The sequence below is a fragment of the Sebastes umbrosus genome, chromosome 11 (assembly GCF_015220745.1).
Source record: "Sebastes umbrosus isolate fSebUmb1 chromosome 11, fSebUmb1.pri, whole genome shotgun sequence".
NCBI lineage: Eukaryota > Metazoa > Chordata > Actinopteri > Perciformes > Sebastidae > Sebastes > Sebastes umbrosus.
The window spans coordinates 5,723,996-5,743,804 of NC_051279.1; the positions used below are offsets into that span (position 1 = coordinate 5,723,996).

At 39.2% G+C, this 19,809-nt stretch overlaps 1 long non-coding RNA gene across 2 annotated transcripts in view; it reads right to left on the minus strand.

The window, feature by feature from the left end:
* LOC119496449 overlaps positions 1-19,809 on the minus strand; it is a 128,686-nt gene that overhangs the window by 101,517 nt on the left and 7,360 nt on the right. For both annotated transcript variants that reach the window (XR_005208714.1, XR_005208713.1), the window contains exons 2-3: positions 19,284-19,326; positions 17,408-17,544 (exon numbers count right to left, since the gene is read on the minus strand). This is a non-coding gene — a long non-coding RNA (uncharacterized LOC119496449). The remainder of the gene's footprint in view (positions 1-17,407; positions 17,545-19,283; positions 19,327-19,809) is intronic.

Sequence of the window (19,809 nt, forward strand, 5' to 3'; positions counted from 1 at the left end):
CCTGATCTGGTTAGCCAGTAGCCCTGAGGACGCTACAGCTGCATGAGAGAGGGAGAGTTAAAGACATAAAAAAGAGGGGGGCTGGACAGACCAGACGGTGTAATATTCATTACCTCCCACTCCCCCCCTGTTTTATGACAGCGAAATTACCCAGTATTCATATCGCACACTGTAAAATATTGTTTTTTATAACACACATCTATCGCTCTTTACAGTGCAAGGTATTATCACAAATGATAAGTGTACATGCATTTTGTAAAACAGATTGTAGATTTTGTCATTTGGAGGTTTAATCAGCGACATTCAGACTGATGTCCTCACACATACAACATGACACTGTATCTTTTAGGAGACGTAGAAGTCCTATAGATGGTTCTACATCTTGTCATGTCACATTCTCACTTAAAGGTCCCATATCGTGCTCATTTTCAGGTTCATACTTGTATTTTATGTTTCTACTAGAACATGTTTACATGCTGTAATTTTAAAAAAAACAACTTTATTTTTCCTCATACTGTCTGTCTGAATATACCTGTATTTACCCTCTGTCTGAAACGCTCCGTTTTAGTGCATTTCAACGGAATTGCATTGCTAGGCAACAGTTTGGGTCCATGTTTACTTCCTGTCAGCTGATGTTATTTACATACACTGCAACAGGAAATAAACTGGGACACATTTAGAATGTTTACGTTTAAGACCGTGTAATGGTCTAAATATTTGTAGATTTGTGACATCACAAATGTACAGAAATCCTAACGGCTTGTTTCAAACGCACAATTTCTGAATACGGGCTGTGTGTATTTCTCCGTATATTGAGCGTTTTTATAGTTTATGAGTATTTATAAAGCACCTAAACCTGCTTTATAATATAAAAGATAGGGGCAGGGTGGTGGATGAGCATGTAGCACATCTTGAAGTAGTTTGTGTCCCGTCAAACAGTATTTGCATTTCTGTGAACCCTAACCATGATCTTTCCCGAACATTAACCATATTGTAGTTAACATGCAGAGATAATGCAGAAAGTGAGTATTTAAAAAAAAAACTAAAAAAACTTCGGTACTGGATGTAACAAAACAAACTTGTAATTGAACGTACTCCACGGTTTTACATAATCGGCCAATGTCATCGTTCTTGTCTGGTAACCCTGTCTGCTAGAAAATCACGTTCCCATAACTAAACTGCATTCCCAATTACATTTCGAGGGAAACGTGTTTTCTCCCGGATTATGGTCGCACTTTTAAACGTGTGGTTAGCGTTGTAAGTTGAAACAAAACAAAAACACTACAAAACTACTTGGTCATGTTTAGGCAACAAGACTACTCTGTTACGTTCAGTAAAACATAATGGTTTGGTTTAAAATATGTACATTTGTTATGCTATTGAAGTTATAGATGTAAATTAAAATAGGTGAACGTTGACTTCTGGTTTCACACGGGACATAAAAAGCGGTCTCCTAGGTGAAAGTCCTGTGTTGACTCTCTCATCCATCCTGACCCACCTACGCAGACTTAAATATATTTCCTTTATTTAACTAGGTAAAAGTCTCATTACGGATAAAATCTCTTTTTCAAGAGCGGCCTGGCCAAGAGGTCATCATAAACATTGTTAGAACAATAAATACAAGCAGAGAAATACTGTCACACACTACAGGTGAATGAGCACAATGTCCTGCTAATATGCAATACGAAAACAGTTTTAATGCATAAAACAGGTCAATTTCCACGGATTATGATTAAAAATATATTTGTGATACCTCAAAAACTGTAATCTGGGAGAAAATATGTGTCCCTCAAAACGCAATTGACAATACAGTTTCGGTGTATGGGAACATCTAGCAATGCTAGCAATGCTAATCTAGCTAGAATGTAAACCAATAAGTTTTGTTGACGGATACTTTCATTTTTAGTCTATGTGGGTTGAATAAAGATAATGTTGAACGCAATTTCTGTACTGACAATTTCAGATTTTACAGTAACTCCATCAGCTCATTACTTGAAAGCTCTGACATTTACACCGACCTGAGTCAATTCACAAATGTACAAACTGACCCATGTTTTGGGCATTAAAACATCATGACGAAACCCATTTTTGTTTACACTAAACTTTTTCTCTACTTGTTGGACTCTTTGTGACTCTGATTAACACAGTAACTATATGTTTTTCATGTACGTTTTAACATGAATGAAGGTGCTCAAAACAAAATTCAGAGCATATCTATTGCCTCCACACGGCTCTCAAGCTCGGATTACACACAGGGAGAGAGACTTCATTCTCTGCTCAGGTGGACATTACTCCTTGATATCTTTACATAGCAAGTAGTTGTTTGCTGCTATATTAATGCTCTGGATATCCAGGGTTTCTGCCAGTGTATTAGCTTAGGTTAAATGTCTTGGTTAAATGTAGAGTTCTGGTTCAGCAACAAATTTAATTATTCAGCAAAATTTGAATCTTTTGAAATTAGATTTAACCAGCAAATCACCAAATAAATGCTCAGTGGAAAATAAATCGGATGTGAAAAACAACAACTGATGTACTGGTAGAGCTTGAACCACACAAGAGAATTTCAACATTTCATCAACCAACGCGCGGGTTCAAATTTTGTGTTCACTTCTTGACGTCTTTGTAATCACACACAGATTACAAACATGAAAACATGCTTAAAATTAAAGAATCAAAATATTTACATAAATTATGTTCAGCTGTCAATATGACTGAGATTGTTTTCTCAAAAAGTGATATTTTTCATTTAAATGAACACGAAGGTGCTGAACTGAAATCACACACCCGAGCTTTTAAACTGTTTGGCCCTAATTCATGGCCAGTCTACCTCCAACACCTCGACGTTGTTAAGACAGACTGTTATCATAGATCCAAGGCAAACCAAAAGTGTTGTAACCTCACCAGCCATCTGGATCTTGGAAGCTCTTTTTCAGTTTTCAGAAAGGATTGCTTCACAAAAATAAAAAAGAAAAAACACAAAGAAATTTGAGCCTGATGAAGCCAGATGGCTCACAAGGTTAGAGTTATTCAACACACAGCCTTTTAGAGGAGCAGTGGCTACATACATTACAGTACAGTATGTATACTGTATGAGCCTCAGAGCACTGTGATCACTTTGTCTAAATGAATCTAATAAACCGCATAACCAAAGTGGGGAAAAATGTTTTTTTCTTTTTCTGATATGTATGGAAGATTCCTTGATCACTATAATTAGGAGAACTCTAATGAGGCAATTATAGACAACTGATGAAAGCAGTTTGATGAGTTGTACACAAAAAAAGAGGGAATATCTGGAAAAAAGCAGCAATAAATGTTTGAATTGACCCGAGTAATTAAAGGCCATGTAAATACTTACTTCCAAATCAGCTACATTAAATATTAATCATGCAGGTGCTGGCCAAACATTCCCCAGAAGTTGTGGGCAAACTTCAAGAATAAAAGAAAAACACAGCAGCGTATTAAATCACAAATTTAATTTTAGAACGAGCAAAGTAACACATAGAGCAGCCAGTTGTTTCACTTTGAGCATTTTTCTCATCTCAGCCTGCACACTTCTCGGTGTGTGCAGAGACACGAGCTGTAATCCACTCTAAAATGCAGCAACTGAGACGAGAAGCTTCAGTAAAAACTGTTTAGACTCGGATACCTAATTTACACTTGCAGCAGTGCAGCAAATACTCTCAGTGCTCAGGGCAGATAGTGAGCTGGTAGCTTATTGTTAAAGATCTGCCTGAAGGCCAGCTGGGCTCTGACACACACTAAACCGAACTGAACAAGACAGTTTGCATGAGACGAAAATGTGAACCGCGTGTTTACACTATAATAGAATAATCAAATAATGATCAATCATATCTATAAAATGATCACACCAGTGGTTTTGCATGCTTTATCCCATTTACTGCCTATATTTTTCATCACAAATGACAAACCATGCTGATGTTGGTTTCCCTTCATTCCCGTACAATATGGAAATCTATCAGCGGACTCTTAAAAACTTGTTTAGGTTGTGTAAATGTTGCATAACTGTTGCATGGATTGTTTAATTTTCCAAACTATCTACATAATGATGCAACGATATTATAGTTTTGGAAAAAAAAAATACTGCAGACTTTATGTTCACTGTGACGCATTACACAATTCATACAGAAATAAATGGAAACCTAAGACTACGATTAGAGACCACAAGAAAATACAGTACATTAATAATATCTAAAACTGTACAGCTTGTATTTGAAAATGATCAGAAACAATGTTACGTACATAATTCGTAGTTACTGTAGGGAGCCAACATTTAAACACGGTGGGTAGGGATGGGAACCGAAACCCCGGTATTAAACGGGCACCGGTGGTAAATTATCAAAGACCAAAGTATTGATAAGCTCCGACGTTATCGGTTCTTTTATCTGTACTTTTTTTAACATTTTGGTGTAATTCATTATCACGCTGCAGCGTCTCATCTGCTCTCTGTGTCGGGGCTAAGCTCCTACAACTACACACACACACCCACAAGCACACACACGCACACACCCACACACACACAGAGCAAAGTCAGCAAATAGGGCAGAGAGGCGACAGTGGAAACAGAGAAGTAAACCAGGTGAAGTGAAGATAACTACGACAACTACGCTCGTTACTATAAGTACAATAAAACCTTCACGAGTAATAGCCAATACTTTATCAATACACCTGTTCAAGGAGCATAAACATCATGTAAACATGTAGAAAAGCAATATTTCAATCTGCTCTGTCCGCAGTCTCTCATCCACCATCGCCATGTTCACACAAGCACAGCGCACTAGCTCAGCTAACAGCGAATTGTTGAACGGTTAACTTAGTTTGCCACGTATCTTAAAATTCAGACACATCAGCAGAGGGAGGAGGACAGAGGACAGGATGATACTGACTGATGTCTGTGTTCTTCATTCTTTATCAAGTTCACTCAGGAATATATATATATAACATTTTAGATTTGTTTCCAGTGAGATATTAATGAATTTATAAAGTGATTTGCTATTGCAAATATTACTGTTGCTGCTCTTAGTTCTATTTAAAATATAAATAAATTCTAATCCTGTTCTGAATTTATTCTTTTTTTTAATAATATATTAAAAAGCAATTATTTAGTAATGAAAAAGAACCGATAAGAGTATTGATAAAGAACCGAGCTGATATGGAGTATCAATAAAGTAGTAGTATCAATAAAATCCTAATGATACCTATCGCTAACGGTGGGAGGTCATTAAAAGGATAAAGCTAAAAATATTCTTCATTTTTCATATCATCAACAAATCCCATTAACAATATGTTGTCCATCTCTCAATACTTCTCTACCCTGTCTTTGACCACAAGCCCATTAGATCCTACTGAAGACATAAAGCCATAAACATGGCTATAGTTCAATTAAAAATTAATAATTATTTATAATAGTAATTAGTAATTTCCCAAAACAGCTGGTCACTGTAGTTTCTATGAGATGTTACTCAAACTGGAGGAAAAAAATCACATTTGTTGGGGGACTATTTTCAGCTGCGAATTAATACACAATGCATTTTCTAGTGAGGTTTCACAGCAGCAGGACGGTGTATGTGGGATTGAGTCAAAATAAACTACTGTTTGTGTGTTCATAGTAATGAAGGAACACGTCCAGTGCAACAGTGTGGCTCATTGATGTAGTTTTAATAGTTTTTTGGACAACAATGGAGCTCTGTGGCACAGAGGAATACGATATATCAGGCTTTGGACACAGTATTCTTAGTGAAACAAGTTTTGATTTTAGTGGTGTGATCCACTTTATTTTTTTCTTGTTTCAAGGTACTCTACTTTAGTTTATATATTTTTTTAAACAAGTTTGTTTGAATTCAAATGAAATTGAAATACGCTTACTGCAGGTATGTTTCTTTAGGAATACATGTTTAAAAAGAAATTAATTCATAAGGCAGATATTTTTGGACGGACTCTTTAGACATCCTCAAACATCTTCGTCACATCAGTCCGTCCCACAGTAGCCGGCGCTGAAACTCTTTGCATAGGCCAGATGAGGACGCAGCACATCCTTCTCGTCTGCTCCTCGTTTTTTGTTTTTTTTGATGACCGTGATGACAGAGTCACCTGATGCTGATGACGCTGGAGCACTCTGGACGCATGGCCGGTTTAGACCGGTGTCTGTGTGGGCTCGGCGTGCCAGCTCCACGCAGCAGGAGTGTGGCCGAGGAGAAAGGAGGCGGCCTGGGGGCAGACTCTGTGTCAGCTGATAGTGCAGAGGGTGGGCAGGGCCGGGGGGAGGGTGGCATGCCTGGGCGCGAAAGGCTCGCCAAGACCCACACTCTTTTGGCATTTTGGCAAGGGCAAGCGGCAAAATAAAATGATCCAATTTAAGCTGGTTTAGGAGTGCCGGAGAATATTCAAATATTTATTTTTGCAGGGCATTCGGGGAGGCTGTGCTTGCTCCGCAGATCAGCGAGAGAACCAAGTTTTTCGTCTGCAGCGACGGCAGCGCCATCTTGATAGCCTGTTGGCCTCCAGTGGTGGAAAATGGATCTGACGGTGGATCCTGCTGCTCTGCTCTCTCCTGCTTACTTCTTTTTTTTTATAATTACACTACCTCTACTCTTTATGTGTCGTTTTCAGCTTCTTTATTTCACTACTTCTATTCTCTTATCTGGACAAAACTTAAAAATCTAATTGAAAACATAACAAGACAAAACTCATCATCTAGCCGAACATAAAAAAATATGTTGTTTTTGATTCAGCTTTTATAGGCGCAGAGTACTTTGTCTGATACGTGTAATTCATCAACGTTTGCTATGATAATAAAGCCTTTGCTAAATTGTCTCCCGTAAGTAACAAAAAATAATGTCCGGCGCCCATCTATATTTTCTCTTTGAGACTGACATTGACGGCAGGATCTTTCAAATGATTGCTTTTTAATGCCATTATTGTTATTATGGTTATTATTACTGCTAATGAGGGAAATACAGCCCTGGTTTTCCTCAGCATGAATTTCACCATGGAAATAAATGAGTAAAAAAGCCTTTATTGAATTACACTAAAAGCAATCTCAAATAAATGGGCCTTGAATCTGCCTCCATGAGACGATGCTTGCTATGGTATAATTTCATTGTGCGGGGAACGAGAACAGCCGGGCCAAAGACACAGACAGACCCCTGATATGGAGGCTTCAGTATCGTCTTGGAAACGGTAACATGTGTGTGTGCGTGTGTGTGTGTGTGTGCGTGGAGAGTGAACTCTTATATTTTTTTTTTCTCATTTTGTGTGTCATCCCTCCCGCTTTTAAAGATGTCAAACAAAGAGGCACAGCAATCGCCGATGCTGCTGATACGACGCGAGGAGGTCGTTCATATTCGGATTATAAATAGAACAATTAAGCAATTATCATAACTGCAACTCTGACCCTGTGTGGTTTCACAACATGTTTTTATGTGAGCATGATGAACGATCGCTTCTATAACTTCTGAAGTATAATTAGACTTGTCTACCGTTTCTTTTCAAAGTGCAGTTTTTAGCAACCAGTGGGAGAAAAAAAAAAGGGGATTTCTACAAAAGGTTTTGTGGTTATCAACAAGTTCCATCAGTAGTCACTTTATGTTGTGTATGAGCAGCTGAAGTCTCCTGGGATGTTGATTGTGAGCGTGTCAATAGACTTTGTTGTTGTTTTAGAGATCGTGACCTCTGTCACATAAACCCTCTATTGTATGCTGGAGCAGACCAGGTCACTGCAGCAAATGGCTCTAAAATAACATGATTGTCGAACCAACATATCAGACTGATAATCATGTTGTGTTTCTTTTAATCATGTTTTTTTTTTAAGGGGAGACCCAGGAACAGAGAATGGAATAATTGAATGACTTGTGAATACATTGAACTGCCAGTGCAGTAACGTTATTTCAACTTATTTTTGTGTAAATTGACTTGTTTCAGGATTTTAGCAGAAACAAATTTCTATTATATATAATTTCTGATTTCTAATAACTTCTTGAAGCAAGTTTTTTCCAGGAATTACCACAAGGCATCTTTTTATTTATCTAATGCGTTTTGAAAGTATGAGCCTGAATGCTGAATGAACATTCAACTCACAGAAAACCAGAGGTGGAAAGCAACTGAGTACATCCATTCAAGTTCTGTATTTAAGTATAATTTTGTAAAGTACTTGTATTTTACGTGAGTATTTCCATTTTATTCTTCTTTATTCTTCTACTCCACCACATGTCACAGGGAAATATATTAATATCATTTTTACTCCACTACAAATATTTGACAAACATAGTTTCTTGTTACTTTTCAGATGAAGATTTTACATAAAAAAACATGATGATCTTAGATAAATTGTATTTTAAAAGATTGAACCAGTGCTTCCCGGCCTTTTTGGCGAGACCTTATAAAAAAACAGTTGAGCTGGAGTCTCTTGTCCAGATGTCTATTACTTTTTGTCAGTTCCACCAAAGAGACATTTCCTTACCATATAGTTTAATTTAAATAATTGTTTGAGGCAAATAATAAAGAAAAGAAAAAGAATAAAGAAAACTCCCAAAAACTAACACAAACTTTTCCTACCCAATCTTGTATCTTGAATGTGGCTTTCATATTAATGCATCAGTAACAATCTAATAATATTATATGTAATAACAATACTAATGTATCAGTGGCCATTTTTCTGCCGAATAAGTACTTTTACTTTTGATACTTTAAGTGCATTTTTGCTGATAATACTCATGTACTTCGACTTAAGTAGGATTTTGAATGCAGTGTTTTTACTTGTAATGGAGTATTTTTACGTCATTGTATTCCTGCTTTTATTTAAAAGGTCGACTCCATCTTCGCTCTTTTCCGTGTTTTACAAATGGAAACGCCTTCTCAGCTGTTAGCAAAAAGCAGTGATGCAGGTTACCACGGTAAGCTAATCAATAAGGTTATAATATAATGTGAAGCACTAGCTGAGTCAACGAATTTTGGAAATAATTAAAAGGTTTAGTTCCGATTTTTTGTGGGGTTGTATGTATACTCCTGGGCTCTGCGAGGTAAAATTACTGTTTTTGTGAATGGAGTCTGGTGGCTTTGAAGAGAGCCATATAACGCAAGCAATTCAGATCCCCGTCAGAAAGGTCTGTCTGTCTGACGGCAAGATAAAGCGTCTATGGACAAAATCAATATCCACTTCACCTCGCCATCAGACCGTCTTCCAACGGAGAACTGAAGTCGTTATGTCGCTCTATTCAAACCCACTAGACTCCGTTAACAAAAACAGTACTTTTAACTCGCAGACCAAGAAATAAAAAATACAGCTAACAGCTAACTACTCCTGTCTACTTCTTCAAACTGGGAGCATGCCAACTACCATCTACTGTATGTTATTGTAGGTAATACACACTGACTATGAATAAAATTACATGTATACTGTATATGTGGCGACGTCATCATGCAGAAATCTACGTCAGGTCACATGTAAAGGGCTTGGGAAAATAACATTTTAATGCTAAAACATGCATACTTTGACCAAAGTTGTAATGCTCGGATGTTAATACACAAGGAACAACAGGGGGAAGCTACAGAATGATATGAAAACCTAAAAATAAAAATAATGATGAACCAGCCTGTTAAAGTTACAAAGATGTTCGATTGGTTCTCTTTGGCAGCACCTGATGATAAGTGAAAGAGATCCAAACAGTGATCGCTTTCATCAATGGACCATAGGCATCACCATAGACCATCACCATTGTGTTGCCTCATTCGGTGATAGATGGCAACTTAACAGAGATTTATTTAAATGAAAATCAGTCAATAAGACGACATCGAAATCCCTAAAAAACATACATGGTTTACATACAGAAACAACAAATACTGTGTGTGTATCAAGACATGTTCCGCAATATAACAACTCACATTAAACAAACATCAGATGCATTTTACAAGCACTGATCTCAACTTTCTGCCACTATGAGCACAAAGACGTGTGAGCACGTACTGCATAAACACACACATGCATGCATTTAGCACACGGACACACACACAAGCACAAACACACACTGAAATGGACTGATGGAGTCTTGCTCCACCATTAGAGAGATTTAGTCAAAACCTAAATCAGCAGACGAGCAGTTACAGCAGAAAAGTCACATCCACTCACAACCTAAAGTCAAGGCGATTAATTGAAATTATCTGGTGGAAACAGAGAAACAGACAGAGGTCACAACGCCGGCTTAAAAATAGTAGAGCACCACTCAAACGCTCACGACGAGAGGAGAATTATTTTCTGTTTAGAGGCAGTTAGGCACGTAGAAAATCAACCTATTTACTCTCTGCTGACTTTAAAACCCTGGAGCGTGCATCAATCTACTTATTAATCGACCACGGCTCAGAAATATAAACACCAGTGAAATTAATATTTACACTAGTGTTGGCATGTCTTCTTTAGCCGTGCGTTTTAATCGTCAACATGAAAGTTAACAGTGTTTTCACTGTCTTTGCTGTCAAAACCTGAAGCATCTTTAATTTTCATCATGTTTTTGTTGAATAAAAACAAAGCTGTTCTGAACATTTTCCATTATGTCACATGATCTTTAGCAGCAGATGGAGTTTGCACTAATGTAGATCAACTTTCCATTTATATTCCAAGGAACAGTGTGTAGCATGGAATATAATATTAATAAGAATGTTTTCTTTAGTGTACAATCACTTGAAAATAATAAGAAATGTTGTGTTTTTGTTACCTTAGAATGAGCCGTTTTTAATCGACAGTAGCCCAGAATGGACAAACCAAATGCTGGCTCTAGATAGGGCCATTCATGTTTTCACATTTTTACGTCGACCACCGTAGTTCTCCTACACGCTTGGCAGACGGGAGAAGTTTCAGTTGGTTGCAATCTGCAACCTCAGCGCTAGATGTCGCCAAATCATTGAGACTTGGGCTTGAGACTAATGACGTCCCGGGGACGATAGAAAATTTGTTTGAGACGCAGTAAACTCACAATCAACATACATTTTTTCCCTGACAATACTACATTGCGAACAACAAATCTGTGTTCAAATCGGCTAATTAACGTTAGCTGTTAGCTCCTTGCAGGACTGTGCTGCTCACCGGCTGCTAACAGCTAACATTAACTAGCCGATATGAACATATAGATAGACCACAATAGATTTACATTATGGTGTGTTCAGGCTCTATTCTGTAAAAATTAATTTGGAAAAATTCAAACGTTATCATGATGTGTTCAAATGTAATCTTGTAAAATGTAGTTTTATCTATAAAATAGATAATAGAGAGGGAATTATGACCCGTTTAACGTCCTAACAAAAACCAGTATGCAAACGGTAATAAAGGAGTGATTGTTGAAGTACATGGGATTCATTGTTCTTTACCGTGGTATCGAATTGGTATCGAGAATCGTGGAATTTCACTAATATTGGTATCGACTACTATATTTCTGGTATCGTCCCTACTCACCACAGGGTGCATTTAGCAGCTGCTGAATGGGATTTGGACGGAAAGCTTCAGCACAGCTGCTGGATGGACAAAAAAAATTTGTCCAGAAGAGTCAGAGTGAGATAATACTGTATGTCAAGTCAGTCAGATGCTTAGGTGGACCTGAGGTTGTAATATGGAGGAGGGTAAAACAAGAACATGTTCAGTTTCCCAAACCCTCCAATAACCAACAACACATCCAGATATCAAAATCAATAGGGTGAGAAAAATTCCTCACTTCTGGCCCTTCCAGCCTGAATTCACCTCCCGTATTCATCGTCTCAGTTCTATTTCAAGTCCCCCGTCAGAATGACTGATTAAGTGAACTGGCAGAGTTGTTGTGCTTAAGTTGCACAGAGAGCTGTTGCACTAAATCAAAACGCCATGATCTGAGAAAACGATACCTAACATTTCAGATCCAAGGGCGTAGCAGCAGCGCTCGGTGATAACACTTATTGCCCGAGGGCGAAGCCATGAATGAAACATCAGATTTCTCTTTCAGACAAGTCTTTTATAAACACCCAGCGAAAAGTGAAAAAACACATCTCCATTAATGGTGCTCTTAGCATCCATTTGCTACCTGCAAATGAGACACACTGAGACACCTGCGTGTTCTAGTGAAACAAGAGGCCTCGGCGCCCTCCTCCCATTTACACTGGCAAAGATAACAGCAAGTAGTGAGTCGTCGGCGAATAGGGGAGGTGAGACCGTTAACTATGAGGGATGATGTCGATTTATCATGATATTACAGCTCTGACAGGGAAACACACCTGTACTTTTTGATGTAATTTATTGACTGGTTTGTGGATGCTGAGCGAGAGAGGGAAAAAATTAGTGCGGCTTTAATTACTGCTGCTGCTGGTTAAAATATTAATGGGGCACAGAGTGTTGCATGCTCATTTCTGTTGATTTTTAATTAGCAGTAATTCATTTCGCACAAAGCATGTTGATGCCTGTGCCGCAGACATTAGCGAAGAAGCTGAATAAAGATGTTTTTCAGGGGTGTAGAGAGAGAAAGAGAGAGGCAACGTGCATACTGAGCGTCGCTGGGCACACATCTCAGACACTCTCCAGGCCAGAGAAGAGGCAAGGACAGGCGTCTGTGAAGGGAAGAAAAAAAAAACACCCTCCATCAAGTCTGACAAATCCAAATCAGCGTCTTCAACTGCTGCTTTGGGGAAGAGAGCAGGGAGGAGCAGGCAGAGGAGGGGATGAACTGAGAAAAGAAATGGATATAAGCTGACTGAGTGTCTCCGAGCAGTGTTTCTATGAATGGCTGCCGTCTAATCGGAGCTCAATCATTAGACAGCTTAATACGTGTTGTCTTCAGATGCTGAACAAAATCAAATTAAGTCACAATGACCTCAGAGTCCGCATTCCCCTGCTTTTGTATAACCAATCTTTTGCAAGATTGGATACATTCTGTGTGCAGGTTTTTTTGTCTTTAAATGAAGCAATTTGCTTCTAAGTGACAGATGCGCGCAGGCCTATTAGTACACTGGCGATTAGGAATCTTCCGAAGGATGGAGGAGAAGAAAAAAAAAAAAACACCCACATCAGGTATATTTTAGATGTCGATTTGTGGCTGGCACACGACTAAAGCTCTTCTCAGACATTTCCGTCAAAGCAACGTTTCACCTCGTGACCCTTTTACAAGGAAGAACACAACACCATCTCTTCACCAGCCTACTCTATTACCCAGAGTTCCCTCCTCCTCCTCCACCTCCTCCTCCTCCTCCCCCTCTTCCACCCCCTCCCTCCGGGTGTGCGTGCCACGCCAGAGTCCGGGCTGGCATCTGGGAGGCTGTGATTGAGAAGTGTAAATAAATAATAATCCCTGGAAAGGAGACCGGCACATCAGCATCTGTCGACTCCCCAGCTAATAGTTTTTATTGTGGTGCCATCAATTTAGCACTCTTTGTTTCCTCGATTCCCCCTCCCGCACCGGAGCAGATAGCTCCCTGTTTTTTAATTGAACTGAACAGATTTTTGTTTAAGGATCTCTTCCTCCTGTCTGTGGCGTTTCGGAGTAAAATCCAGGCGATATACTGTTGATGATTTTACACAGCAGCTCTCGCAGAGGACATGATGTGCGGTGTGTTTGCTATACGTGCTTTACATGTCTGTTCACTTGTGCATATGCAAAATATCAACGCATGTGTGTAGGGGTGCATGCACTTGAATGTTGTGTGCATGTATTTGGGTCAAGATATGATTTTGTGCAAAAATGTTAAGGAGTGCAGCCTTTCAATGATGCAGCATACACACTCCATCGATACCGAGTAGAGTGTTTGAGCATCTATCGCCTACAGAGGAGAACTCTGTATCAGTTTCCATCTCGTTAAACTTCAACTGGAGATGATTGCAGCCAAGCCGGGAATGTTCGCTGATTGTCCCACAATTCCAGATGACAGACACACACTCCGCACACATAGCGAAATCACTGAAAGGCAGCGCTCCGCTCTTTCAGGGTGTGCTGTGTGCGAGTTTAAAAGGCAGAAATATGCTGGTGTTTTGTGGACATGGGAAGCAGGCTGATGGGTGCATAAATAAGGCATGTTGGAACATCTGGTCTTTGTTGTGCGTTCAGCTTTTTAATGTCTTCAAAGAGCAACTCTGACGCATCGCTGACTACCACTCCTTGCTCCTGCTTCATTTTAGCATGGAATAATAAACCATCTTTGGGGAATTTAGTCCCTCAGTCTCTCTCTCTCTTCATTTGGATATGCCATTGCATCTCCCCCCCCCCGCCCCCCTCTCCACTCCTCCACCCCATTTAAGACAACTTTCTTTTTTACTCAGTTGATTTTAAATTTTTATACCTTAGGGAACGCTGGTGTATGTCACTGCAGTTGCTGCGAGCGCAATTAAAATTCACGCAAGCTTTCCTCGTCCCCATTCCCCAGCATGCTTCTTCTTTGGACGGCGCCAGAGATGGAAAAGTTGTAAATTTCTGATTATATGCAGAATAGATTTAGTCTGGAAGGCCCCTCTCAACACAATTAAGCACCCAACGCCCATAAATTAAACACATATAGGACTGAATGATATTCCTGTTGACCATGAGAGTTCTGTTCAGCTTGTACTTTCATTATGACTGTGTTCAACCAGAGCTCTCCTACTCAACTTAAATCAACCAGCGACGTGACACATTAGGAAATGTTCCTACCAGCCCAACACAGAAAAGTTGCTCTGTCGCAGGCGCCAAAGAGACGGCGACACTCTCGTAGTGTGTCATGTTGCTATTTTAAGAGGACTAATTCACTTTGGCATACGATAATTGAAAGATGACGGCAGACTGTATTCCCTGAGAAAAATGATAATTCTCAAGTGATTTCAATGGGAGGAAGTGTTGAGGAACAAAAGGCATTTCTATGACTTCAGTGCAGCGGGGTTGTGCGATCTGAATGCTGTGAAAATTGGAGAGCACGCAGAGGTCAGGCCTGTTTTAGTATTAGTCTCATGAGTGACACATGACAACAGATTTTGTTTTTTTAGACGAAGAAACTGAAACAAAGATTAAAATCCCTGTTGCAGGTTGATTAAACAAATTGATGATTTGTGATGTGATGGTCTCAAAACTTGCTTAAAAATGTAAAAAATCTATGAGTAATTAACAATCTAATTTCTGAAAATCCAAACCACAACCCCTGTCAGACACAGGCTCTGAAACATTGCTGGGTTCCTCTGTCTGCTTAAGTGGCAGCTTCTTGGAGTTCAAACATACAGTATGTGTCTGTTTGTAAAACAAAAGTAGGAGAAAACTGACCTAAAGGCTTTACTACTACTAGACCAGGGTCTGAAATTAGCACCCACCACCGACCAAACACAGGTAAATTGTTGGTAGTGGCGGGTAATATCGTCAGGCCATCCGCCACTGTGGCAGGCAGTGAAAATGCTAGGGACGGGTATAGAGAAACGCTCCCATTGAGAACCGGTTCCTAGTCGTCCAAATCCTAGGCATCTCATGCCTCCATGGCTATCGATTCCTCTGTATTGGTGATTTCCAACAGTTGCACCATGACGTAGCGCCATATGCACGCTGTGTCATGTTTCTGTTTGTTTTGGGTTGGAGCCATGGGGGAAAAAAATAAAAAAAAGGCATTCAAAAGCATGGCGTTACTAAACCTGAGAGGTGCACCCTATTTTATTCTTTGATAATGCGACACTGTGAACAACAAATCCATGTTGAAATCAACAGGAGGAGAGTTAGTAATGTTACTCGTTAGAAGCCGGAGGGCAGCACAGTCCTGCTTGGTTAAATGAATACTGGGCGAAGGTAAATTATAACGTTATGATGATGTGTTCAAATGTAATCTCATAAAATTTTGATTTAGGCGAGAAACTTGAATAAATCCAGCTGTTTGAAGGAGATGTTTTCACAGAGATATAAAATACATATTAGAGAGAGAAATATGACCTGTTTAACGTCCTAACACTAGCTCTGAGCAGCTTATAACAGAACTACTAATGCCAAGAATTTTTTAAATAAAAGTAAATATTTAAATACATACATAATTTATTTCCTAATAATTTGAAATGTAATTTATGCAAATAACCACTGTAGATGACAATAACAAAGTACAGTACAGTGTACAGTACCTTCTCACCCATGAAAAATTAGGCTCCCCCAGAAGCTACGGTGTAATTTGAACACTGTAATTTAACATGCATCAATGTTTTTTGTGTGAAATCAAATATAAAATATAATATCAGACATTGATATTAATATCTAAAATTCCTTCATTTAGCGAATAGATTTCAAAAGTGGCAGAAAACATTTCTGAGTGGCAGACAAAAAGAAATACTTGCCAGTTGCCTGCCACATTGGCAGGTGGTGAAAAAAGTTAATTTCAGACCCTGTACTAGACATTTTTCTATTTGCAAAATGAGGATAACAAACATTTTGGCATGACCGTTGAAGCCTCAAGCCTTCATCAGGCTGCTGTGTGGCATTTGTATTTATATGGCTGACCCAACCCACCATCACAGCTGCAGGTCCTCAGTCATTAGGTGATTCAATTAGAGGACACAAAAGAGCTACTAGAATCTACAATATCAGACAAGTCACCATGAAAGTAGAGCTAGAAACCAGAGGGGGGCACAAACCGCTGCCGTCTGAGAACTCAATCTATGTAGGCTACTAAATACTTGATAATATGAGTTTGCCGTCAGCAACCAACACCCCAACCCAGCTCCACTTCCAAAACATGCTGCTAAGTATCCCTCGTTCACACACACACAGCATTGTGCACCAGAGGTGTGGACTCCAGTCACATGATTTGGACTCAAGTCAGACTCGAGTCACAAATTTGATTAATTTAAACTTGACAAATTAAAAAATAACTTGCAGCTGGACTTGGACTCCAATGACTTGGGACTTCACTTGGACTCGATCCTTTTGACTTGAATACTTGATACCTTCCCTGAAGGCCAAAGATTTAAAAGTATGTATATTTAAAAAGTGTGCTAAGAATCAATTAATATCCTGAATCAACTAACATTAACACTATTCATTCCCAGCAAGTCCACGCTTAATTGCCCAGATCCATTTTGTTTGAACCAATCCATTCAATCAAATTGCTGGAGAGAACCATGAAGAACTAACGTTACGTTACCGAGCGCCAGTTGGAAAAAAAATTACACCAAAGATAATTTCCTTTGTGTACAAAAACTATGCGGTGGTCAACAAAAAAATAAATGCAGTACGCAAAACATGTGGGTTAAAAATTACAGACGGAGACACAAATGGCATTACATTTGATGAGGAGCACATTATGACTTGTTTAGGACTTGAAACTCAAGACTTGGGACTACACACTCCACTTGTACCGAATAAATTCAGACAGACACAGAAATCATTCAACATTTTGCGTAATAATCATGAAAACCAAGGCTGGCATCAAAAAGTGAATTAGACACATGGCTTACTTTTAGAAGAGTTGCAGGCGGCGAGTGATGCCGCTGAACCTCCTGAGAACAATGTCCTTCAACTCAGTTGTGCATTTTCAGGTTGAGTCCCTCTCAAACATGGGCTGAACCAACCGGGCCATTCTTTTGTGGAGCGTCTGTGGTCCGAAACAATATTGAGATCATGATTATTTATTGCTTTTAGGGACAAATTGGCTTTATGCACCTACACATTTAAATAGACAGAGCACTGCTTTCACTTCCATGTTGTTCTACATGCTAATGTACAAATATTTGCATCAAATTATTACTCACAGTGCGTCTCCTATAGAAGCAAAATATAAATCACATGGTACAAATATTTTTCATCCAAAATTAAATCAACAGAGCGCTGCTTTCAATTTCACGTTGTGCTAGGCTACATTCCATCTAATTAACAAATCAGCATCAAAATAAGACTTAAAATAATGTTCTTCTTCACCTGAATTCAGTGCATTCAGACAGGCAAAACAAGTAATATACAGTATTAGTCTTCTACGGAAAGTCTTCCACGGGCTGCTGTTGCAGGGTGCGCGTGCAGCGGCATGACAGCTTCCCAAAAGGGAAGCCAAAACATCTTAATCGCCCCCTAATGGCCGTTAGTTTACGAAGCACTTGATTTGATATTCTGCGGCGATTTCTATGAATGGAGCACGCATTTTGAACGTCAATATCGCAGTCGATCATGTAATTTAAGCATTTAATTATGGGAGGCCAAAATCATGATCACGATTAATATTCGATTAATTGCAGCCCTATCTCAGAGAGGAAAATTAATTTTCACACATTGCTGTGGAGGCCCCAAATGTGTCCACCAAAGCGTTTTTTCCCAGCTGAAAACGCCAGGCGCTCTTCTGAAAAACACTCAGCTGGGAGCGCTTGAGAGCGCTGAAGGAAGCGTAGCGTTTTATAAACTGAGACACGCAGCTTCGATGAGAAATATTCGAAGGTATTCGAAGCTTCGCGGAGCAGCGCGGCAGGCTGACATGTTCTTCTGTCTGTCTCATTCTCCCCCGCTTCAGTGCTCGGGACAGCGCCGCTGCTACAGTACTGTACACACACACACCTCTACACACAACAAACAGCAATAGCCATCTGAGAATAACTAATAATAAATAATGTTGAATATAAATAATCAATACTGTTGTGGGATTATTCCTTGTTTCATGGGCTACTTTGGGACTTATACATTATTATTACATAGTTGTATAATTTTTTTTTTTAAATAATTAAAAAAGCGAAGCATTCGATTAGTGATTTTGAGGTCGAATACCATGGCAACGGTCGAAGCTTCAAAGTATTTGGGTCAGCCCTATAATAATCATGATGTATTATTATAGGATAAGCTACACAGCAGTATATAAAGTAGTTAATCCACCTTTACCAGCTGCAACATTAGCGATGAACACATTAATGCATCAATAATTACAATCCAGTGATATATATGATTCTGAAATGGGACATTCTGCATAATGAGTACTTTTGGTGCTTTAAGTATATATTGATGCTTAAACGTTTGTACTTTTATTTAAGTAAAATGTGGAATGCAAGACTTTTACTTGTAACAGAGTATTTTTACAATGTGCTAAAAAAAAACTGAGTACTTCTTCCAACACTGGCTGCAGCCCCTAGTAATAGTAGTCGCCCGTTTGCCTCCACTATAGCCTCAGTCAGCCACCACACTGCTCAGTGGGCCTGTGAGTCCATTAAGCATGTCGTGACAGGTGTAAGTGGCGTTGCGAGGGGTCGTTTTCACAACATCAGTCAACTCAGGGTCTTTTTTTTCATCGCATAGTCCAGTAATGAGAGGAAAAGCCCACTCCTCCCTCTGACATGTTATCAAAAGTCTCCATCTTACCTCTTAAACGTCACTGGTTTTACGCCCCGAAATCCGACAACATCTATAGATGAGAGAAGAAACATGATTAGTCCATGATCCAGACCCCCAAAATTTGGCCGTCGTGCCACTTTGGAGGGATCAAGACTCATAGTGATTATTTTTAAAGGTCAATGTCCCTAATGTTGGAAAATGCATGATAGCATTGCAGCAATGGTAGCTTTCTATGTGCTATCACTGCTTTCTTCATCCCTTCATCGTTAAAATGTTGACATTTTTTCGACCCATCCAGTATAAAAGAGGGTAACCAACACAAAATATCATGAAGTCATATATCGTTGTAAAGCTTAGACTATAATATATCCATCAGTCACATTGTCATGACACTGAGGTCAAGAGAATTTGACCTTTGACCTCTGCAAGGCTGCAATGGGGCAAATTCTTAATGCCTCTCCAAATGCCCTTATAACTAACTTCATATTGATCTGATGTGCCTATGGATAGTTCCAGCATAAAGAGCACATAAAGAGCTTTTAAATTATATATT